General features: G+C 41.4%; 1 long non-coding RNA gene across 1 annotated transcript; it reads left to right on the top strand.

Annotated features, from left to right (window-relative positions):
- Positions 1-721: 721 nt before the first annotated feature.
- Positions 722-2,157, top strand: LOC130282436 (uncharacterized). Its single transcript, XR_008846382.1, has 3 exons — positions 722-783; positions 993-1,095; positions 1,886-2,157. It is a non-coding gene; the product is annotated as an uncharacterized LOC130282436 (long non-coding RNA).
- The last annotated feature ends 7,295 nt before the right edge of the window (positions 2,158-9,452 follow it).

Genomic DNA, 9,452 nt, shown 5'->3' with positions numbered 1-9,452 from the left:
CAAAGGGTTACACTGCATTCCTTCCTCTCTTCTCATACTGTCTGTGTAATACCATCTGCACCCTGCTCAGTAAAGACAGTTATCTGTAACCCGACGTTGGTGTGTTTCTTTACTCCCAGTGTCTGGCCCAGGAGAAGCTGTCTCCACCTCGGAAAGTGTATAGGCTAATGGTGCCCTGGCATCACGAAGTGATTAGGAATTCCTTGCACCCCCATGTCACCACAGAATTATTTTTTTTAAATGACCACAAATGCCTGCATCGTGCTTAAGCTCTCTTTGCGCACGGAGGGGAATTCGACACATGCACATCATTTATTTCTATGGGAGAGCAAGGCATACATGAGTGAGCGCTCGTGTATTGCCGACTCTCCCTTAGAGATGAATGGAAGGTGTGTGCTGACCCCCGCTCCGTATGCAAGGAGAGCCAAATCGCCGTACAGGAGATCGCGGGGTGTGTGTTCTTTGTTGTACATTTTCCTATGCAGGACTTCTTGTAACAAAGCAGCATTTACTTACCCCTCCAATCCCACACTCACACTACTTATCCCCCATTCAGGCTTCGTCCTGCACCCCAGTCAGATATCAAGTGGCCGTTGCAGCCATTCAGCAGCCTTAGTGATGTTGTGCCATACTCCAGGCATCATGGCTTGAATCCCTGAGCAGCGATGCCCGGAGTACAGACATGACCACGGAGCTCACTGATTGGCTAAAGCGGTCATGTGACGTCTGCTACAAAAGATCGGGTTGCCAACTGAAGCTTGAATGGGGGTCTGTATGGGAAAGGTAAGTTACTGAGGCTTTGACATTTTAATTCATATGGGGCCGTTAACAAAAAATAAAAATAAATAAATATATATATATATATATATATATATATATATATATATATATACCTTGACAACGTCTTTGAAAAGCTTTGATTTGTAGTCATTCCTACTTTTACTAGTTATAACTGCCATCCACAGCTTATATTGTTTTTACTTACCTTTTAGTTGTTTGTATTGAACATTCAATTTATACGACATAGAGATTCATCCTTTACTCTGCACGAATCCCTACGACGTGGACTGGACTGAACTCACTCTGGAAATCCCGGTGACTTGAAGTGACCGATCATATAATTTGTTGTGACAACTTGTGAAGACACAAAGTTACGTTTGTGTTTAGACTGTACACGCTTGTCTGTATGCCCGTGTGTGTGTGTATATATATATATATACTGTGTATTTGTATGCATATGTATCATTAGAGCTACAAATGACCGCTCTCCACGGTATCTGGTTGTGACTGGAATGCACTGTGTACATTTTGGCATACCTCCACTATGTTTCTGGTTTGCAACTATCTATCCCCCATGCTCTGCTCAAATTCTCTGACTTTAGATTGTTTGTTTATTATTTAATTATTTATTTTAATGTATAGAAATTACGTATGCTGATAAATACGAGTGATACAAGTGCTGAGCTACAGCAAGGTTATTCTTAACCCTTAAATGCAGAATTTCCGAACCAGGGTGCTTCCAGTTGTTGCAAAAGTACAACTCCCAGCATGTCCGGACAGCCAAAGGCTTTCCGGGCATGCTGGGAGTTGTAGTTTTGCAACACCTAGAAGCACACTGCTTTAGTTACTGGCCTATCGTAGTCCCTAATAAAAACAAACTTTTTTATTTTTCCATTGACATATGAGCCACCAATTGAGGGATTGTTTTTATATTAGATGAGTTTTGTTTTTGCTTTGCACTATAACTACTGACATTATTTTGTGAGTTAAAGTGTACCTGCCATTTCAGGTGATGTTTCAGGATAAGCTGCTCTGTGTACATGAGGAGAAGCACTATTTCTTGGCATTATATAACCTTTATATGATTATTTTTTTTTTTTTTTAGCAGATTTCTGCTCTGCAGGCTTTATCTACAAGTTGTAGTTCTCCCGGAGCAGGTGGACAGAGCTCCCTCCTAGACATACTGTAGGACAAAGTTGAACTAATTTTCCGAGGGGGATACAGTCTCACAGGAGTAGGGGAGAGAGCAGAAGCTTGAAAACAGGAGAAAGAAGCATTACAAAGTTTCTTATATTCACTTGGACTTTTGATCTATGTAAAGCTTGTTCAATGGCAGGGCTGGGGATAAAAAACAGCCCTGGAAATAAATGCATACCAGCCCCACAGCACTGTCATTGCTTTATGCAGATATATATATATATATATATATATAATATATATATGTATAAATGCAGGGGCGGACAAGTCACGTGAGACAGAGGTGCAGCTGGTAAGGATCCAGGACAGTTGTCCCGATCCCCACTCAGACAAGCGCTCTTTTTTTTTTACAATCCCTGCGCTGCTCCTGCTCCGGTATCATTAGGGAGACAGGCATGAAGGGATGAAGTCACCTGATTCATGGCTCCGCCCCCAGCACAGGAAGAGGACGATGGCCGAGAACTGACAGGCCTCCCAGGAGCACAGCGGCTGTGAGTGGAAGTTATGTCCCCTGTCCTGCCTCTCTTCTCACTAGCAGTATAACCTGCGGCTGGGGGGTAGCAGCCCAGTGGGGTCACTTTCCCTCCTCCGGGGTCCACAGGTCACCTACAGGTCACATTACAAGAACAATTTTTGGGGAAAATTTTTGCCGCAATTTTTTCAAAAAATTGTTCTTGTAATGGGACCTGTAGGTTACCTGTGGACCCCGGAGGAGGGAAAGTGACCCCACTGGGGCCACAACATGTGGACACACTGCTTGTTTATTTATCATTAATCCATTAAGGCAGTGTTTACCAACCAGGGAGCCTCCAGCTGTTGCAAAACTACAACTTCCGGACAGCTAAAGACTGTCCGGGCATGCTGGGAGTTGTAGTTTTGCAACAGCTGGAGGTACACTGTTTGGTAAACACTGAGATAGATTGACTGGGCATAGATCAGTGTTTTCCTACCATGGTGCCTCCAGCTGTTGCAAAACTACAGTCCAGGTATGCTGGGAGTTGTAGTTTTGCAACAGCTGGAGGCACCCTGGTTGGAAAACACTATCTATCTACCTATCGATCTATCCATCCCACAGGGTGCCTCCAGCTGTTGCAAAACTACAACTCCCAGCATACCTCAACAGCCAAAGGCCCAAGAGTTGTAGTTTTCTAGTTTTGCAACATCTGGAGGCACCCTGGTTGGTAAAAAGATATCCATGTCCTATCTATCATCTATCTATCTATCTATCTATCTATCTACTGTATCTAGCTCATGTCTATCTATCTCTATCTATCATCTATCTATCCATCTAATATCTTTCTATCTATCTATCTATCTATCTATCTATCTCACATCTATCTATCTATTTCATATCCATCTCATATCTATCTGTCTATCTTTCTCATGTCTATCTATCTATCTATCTATCTATCTATCTCACATCTTTCTACCTATCTATCTATCTCATATCTATCTATCCATCCATCTCATATCTATCTATCTATTTCATATCCATCTCATATCTATCTATCTATCTCATATCTATCTATCTCACATCTTTCTACCTATCTATCTATCTATCTATCTCATATCTATCTATCTCACATCTATCTATCTATCCATCCATCTCATATCTATCTATCTATTTCATATCCATCTCATATCTATCTGTCTATCTCATATCTATCTATCTATCTATCTCACATCTTTCTACCTATCTATCTATCTATCTATCTCATATCTATCTCTCACATCTATCTATCTATCTATCTATCTATCTATCCATCCATCTCATATCTATCTATCTATCTATCTATCTATCTATCTAGCAACAGAAGAATGCAGCAGCACACTGCCAGCACAAGGATATAGATGAAATATGAATATGCAGATAAAACATGGAGAGCTATACAGCTATGGTGTAATAGATGCAAATGTGAAACTATGAAATAGTGAGGCACTTAGGTCGCAAATTTGTCTCCACCAGTGGTCAAATAGCTTGGACCGTCCCACCGCGATAAGGAGGCCTCATTGGGATGGACCCTACACTGTGAATATGCCTCTGTGTGAACAGTTCATTAAGCATGGCAGGGTCTGGAACATCCAAGACACCCTATATACACACCCGATAGAGGTGGGTGGGGTGCAAGGCCAACATGGAGGCAGCCACTCCCCCCGTATGTGCAATACAGACAAAGAATAAGTCAGCCAGCACTTTAGTTGATACCAAACTATTGTATGGACCTGGCCTACAGGTGCACGCTACTAGGCTAGATATACAGCAACAGAAGAATGCAGCAGCACACTGCCAGCACAAGGATATAGGTGCAACATGAATATGCAGTTAAAACATGGAGAGCTATACAGCTATGGTGTAATAGATGCAAATGTGAAACTATGAGATAGTGAGGCACTTAGCTCGCAAATTTGTCTCCGCCGGCGGTCAAATAGCTTGGACCGTCCCACCGCGATAAGGTGACCTCTTTGGGACGGACCCTACACTGTGAATATGCCTCTGTGTGAACAGTTCAGTAAGCATGGCAGGGTCTGGAACATCCAAGACACCTTATATACACACCTGATAGAGGTGGGTGGGGTGCAAGGCCAACATGGAGGCAGCCACTCCCCCGTATGTGCAATACAGATAAAGAATAAGTCAGCCAGCACTTTAGTTGATACCAAACTATTGTATGGACCTGGCCTACAGGTGCACGCTACTAGGCTAGATATACAGCAACAGAAGAATGCAGCAGCACACTGCCAGCACAATGATATAGATGAAATATGAATATGCAGATAAAACATGGAGAGCTATACAGCTATGGTGTAATAGATGCAAATGTGAAACTATGAAATAGTGAGGCACTTAGCTCGCAAATTTGTCTCCACCAGCGGTCAAATAGCTTGGACCGTCCCACCGCGATAAGGAGGCCTCATTGGGATGGACCCTACACTGTGAATATGCCTCTGTGTGAACAGTTCATTAAGCATGGCAGGGTCTGGAACATCCAAGACACCCTATATACACACCCGATAGAGGTGGGTGGGGTGCAAGGCCAACATGGAGGCAGCCACTCCCCCCGCATGTGCAATACAGACAAAGAATAAGTCAGCCAGCACTTTAGTTGATACCAAACTATTGTATGGACCTGGCCTACAGGTGCACGCTACTAGGCTAGATATACAGCAACAGAAGAATGCAGCAGCACACTGCCAGCACAAGGATATAGATGAAACATGAATATGCAGTTAAAACATGGAGAGCTATACAGCTATGGTGTAATAGATGCAAATGTGAAACTATGAAATAGTGAGGCACTTAGCTCGCAAATTTGTCTCTGCCGGCGGTCAAATAGCTTGGACCGTCCCACCGCGATAAGGTGGCCTCATTGGGACGGACCCTACACTGTGAATATGCCTCTGTGTGAACAGTTCAGTAAGCATGGCAGGGTCTGGAACATCCAAGACACCTTATATACACACCTGATAGAGGTGGGTGGGGTGCAAGGCCAACATGGAGGTAGCCACTCCCCCGTATGTGCAATACAGACAAAGAATAAGTCAGCCAGCACTTTAGTTGATACCAAACTATTGTATGGACCTGGCCTACAGGTGCACGCTACTAGGCTAGATATACAGCAACAGAAGAATGCAGCAGCACACTGCCAGCACAAGGATATAGATGAAACATGAATATGCAGTTAAAACATGGAGAGCTATACAGCTATGGTGTAATAGATGCAAATGTGAAACTATGAAATAGTGAGGCACTTAGCTCGCAAATTTGTCTCCGCCGGCGGTCAAATAGCTTGGACCGTCCCACCGCGACAAGGTGGCCTCATTGGGACAGACCCTATCTATCTATATCCATCTCATATCTATCTAATATCTATCTATCTATTTCATATCTTTCTATCTCATATCTATCTATCTATCTCATATCTATCTCATATCTATCTAATATCTATCTATCTATCTGATATCTATCTCATATTTATCTATATATCTTATATCTATCTATCGCATATCTATCTATCTATCTATCTATCTATCTCATATCTATCTATCTATCTATCTATCTATCTATCTCATATCTCATATTTATCTCCTACCTGAACAATTAATGTATGAGGGGGCAGGCACGTTCTTTGCACAGGGGCCCTATGCTGTCTGTGTCCGCCCCTGTATAAATGTGTATGTATGTGTGTGTGTATATATACAGTGGGGATGAAAGGTTTGGGCACCCCAGGTAAAAATTTGTATTAATGTGCATAAAGAAGCCAAGGAAAGATGGAAAAATCTCCAAAATGCCTCAAATTACAGATTACATAGTTACATAGTTACATAGTTAGTACGGTCGAAAAAAGACATATGTCCATCAAGTTCAACCAGGGAATTAAGGGGTAGGGGTGTGGCGCGATATTGGGGAAGGGATGAGATTTTATATTTCTTCATAAGCATTAATCTTATTTTGTTCCAGGAATGTATCTAATCCTGTTTTAAAGCTGTTAATTGTTCCTGCTGTGACCAGTTCCTGAGGTAGACCGTTCCATAAATTCACAGTCCTCACGGTAAAGAAGGCGTGTCGCCCCTTGAGACTAAACTTTTTCTTCTCCAGACGGAGGGAGTGCCCCCTTGTCCTTTGGGGGGGTTTAACCTGGAACAGTTTTTCTCCATATTTTTTGTATGGGCCATCAATATATTTATATACGTTTATCATATCCCCCCTTAAACGTCTCTTCTCAAGACTAAACAATTGTAACTCCTTTAATCGCTCCTCATAGCTAAGATGTTCCATGCCCCATATTAGTTTAGTCGCGCGTCTCTGCACCCTTTCCAACTCCGCAGTGTCCCTTTTATGGACAGGTGCCCAAAACTGAACAGCATATTCCAGGTGAGGCCGTACCAACGCTTTATAAAGGGGGAGTATTATGTCCCTGCCCCTCGAGTCCATGCCTCTTTTGATACATGACAATATCCTGCCGGCTTTGGAAGCAGCAGCCTGACATTGCAAGCTATTCTGTAGTCTGTGATCTACAAGTACACCCAGATCCTTCTCTACCAGTGACTCTGCCAGTTTAATCCCCCCTAAGACATACGACGCATGCAGGTTATTAGTACCCAGATGCATAACTTTACATTTATCCACATTGAACCTCATTTGCCAAGTGGATGCCCAGACACTTAGTCTATCCAAGTCATCTTGTAACTTATGCACATCCTCTATAGACTGTACTGTGCATTCTTATAATATGTCAACAAAAGTTAGATTTTATTTCCATTATTTACACTTTGAAAATAACAGAAAACCCAAAAAAATGGCGTCTGCAAAAGTTTGGGCACCCTGCAGAGTTAATATCTTGTACTGCCTCCTTTGGCAAGTATCACAGCTTGTAAATGCTTTTTGTAGCCAGCCAAGAGTCTTTCAATTCTTGTTTGAGGTATCTTTGCCCATTCTTCCTTACAAAAGTCTTCCAATTCTTTGAGATTTCTGGGCTGTCTGTCACGTACTGCTCTTTCAAGGTCTATCCATAGATTTTCAATTATGTTGAGGTCAGGAGATTGTGAAGGCCATGGCAAAACCTTCAGTTTACGCCTCTTGATGTAATCTCCCGTGGATTTCGAGGTGTGTTTAGGATCATTATCCATTTGTAGAAGCCATCCTCTCTTTAACTTCAGCTTTTTCACAGATGGCATCAAGTTAGCATCCAAAATTTGCTGAAATTTTATTGAATCCATTTTCCTTCTACTCGTGAGATATTCCCTGTGCCGCTGGCTGCAATACAACCCCAAAGCATGATTGATCCACCCCCATACTTAACAGTTGGACAGAGGTTCTTTTAATTAAATTCTGTTCCCCTTCTTCTCCAAACGTACCTCTCCTCATTCCGGCCAAAAAGTAAAATTTTAACCTCATTGGTCCACAGAACTTGTTTCCAAAATGCATCAGACTTGTCTATATGTTCATTTGTAAAGTTCAAACACTGATTTTTGTGGGGAGGACGTAGAAGAGGTTTTCTTCTGATGACTCTTCCATGAAGACCATATTTGAACAAGTATCTCTTTATAGTGGAATAGTGTACCACATCTCCAGTGTCTACCATCCAGTGATCTTTCTTGAGGGATTCTGCAGTCAAACATGGGTTTTGAATAGTTTTTCTCATAATCCTGCGAGCTGTTCTGTCTGATATTTTTCTTGGTCTTCCAGATCTTGCTTTAACTTCCACTGTTCCTGATGACTGCCATTTCTTAATTACATTCCGAACAGAGGATATTGACATCTGAAAACATTTTGCTATCTTCTTATAGCCTTCTCCAGCTTTGTGAGCGTCAACTATTTTCAGTTTCAGATTTCTAGACAACTGCTTAGAAGAACCCATGGGGCTGATTGTTGGGGCAAATTCAGATGAGTCTGGGCATTTAAAACCTTTGAGATTGACATCACGTGGTCTTCCCAGATGATGATTGAGAACAATCCATGACACTGGCAGGTCTCAGCTTTGCAAAGGGGGCAGTGCATGCTATAAATTCTGCAAGGTGCCCAAACTTTTGCAGACGCAATTTTTTTGTTTTCTGTTATTTTGAAAGTGTAAATGATGGAAATAAAATCTAACTTTTGTTGACATATTATAAGAATGTCTAATCTGTAATTTGATGCCTTTTGGAGATGTTTCCATCTTTCCTTGGCTTCTTTATGCACATTAATACAAATCTTTACCTGGGGTGCCCAAACTGCTGATCCCCACTGTACACATACACACACAAATTGATATCAATTTGTTTATATATATATATATATATATATATATCTTTAAATAAATATGTATATGTCACAGAAGAAATACAGCACCACTTTGCCAAATGTTTCAGTGAAATGGTGCCAGCATTCAAGACCAAATAGAAGTAAAATAAGTAAAATGGCACAGCACTACATTATAGTGAAAAATGTTTGCAATTCAAGAAAAAGGTTCTATGGGGAACTGAGGCATTGAGTGTGGAAATCCTGTATACTAAGACCAATATTATCAATAATACCAGTATACAAGCAGGAATATTATCTCTATACATGTTACCATCATACTGTTACTGACCAAATCCTGTATATTGAGACCAATATTACCAATAATACCAGTATAAAAGGAGAAATACTGTATTATTACAATACATATTACCATCATACTCTTACTGACCAAATCCTGTATACCAAGAATGATATTACCAATAATACCAGTATACAAGGAACAAATAATACTGCCACACCTTGACCACTACTACCACAGAATGACTAATACCTCCCCACTGCTACTAAATAAAATGCACTATGTAAGATTTTCACATACAGTGCACATATACAGGTATACACCAACACTACACAGGCACAGCAGACTATATAAGTGCTTACAGTTACATCCAGTGAATCACAGGTAACATCTTCTTTGTTCAGAGTCGTTCACTTTTACTTTTCTTCTCCATCTGTCCTGGGCATCATGAACACT

Source organism: Hyla sarda, chromosome 7 (assembly GCF_029499605.1).
Source record: "Hyla sarda isolate aHylSar1 chromosome 7, aHylSar1.hap1, whole genome shotgun sequence".
Lineage (NCBI taxonomy): Eukaryota > Metazoa > Chordata > Amphibia > Anura > Hylidae > Hyla > Hyla sarda.
This window is presented reverse-complemented; position numbering and strand designations above follow the sequence as displayed.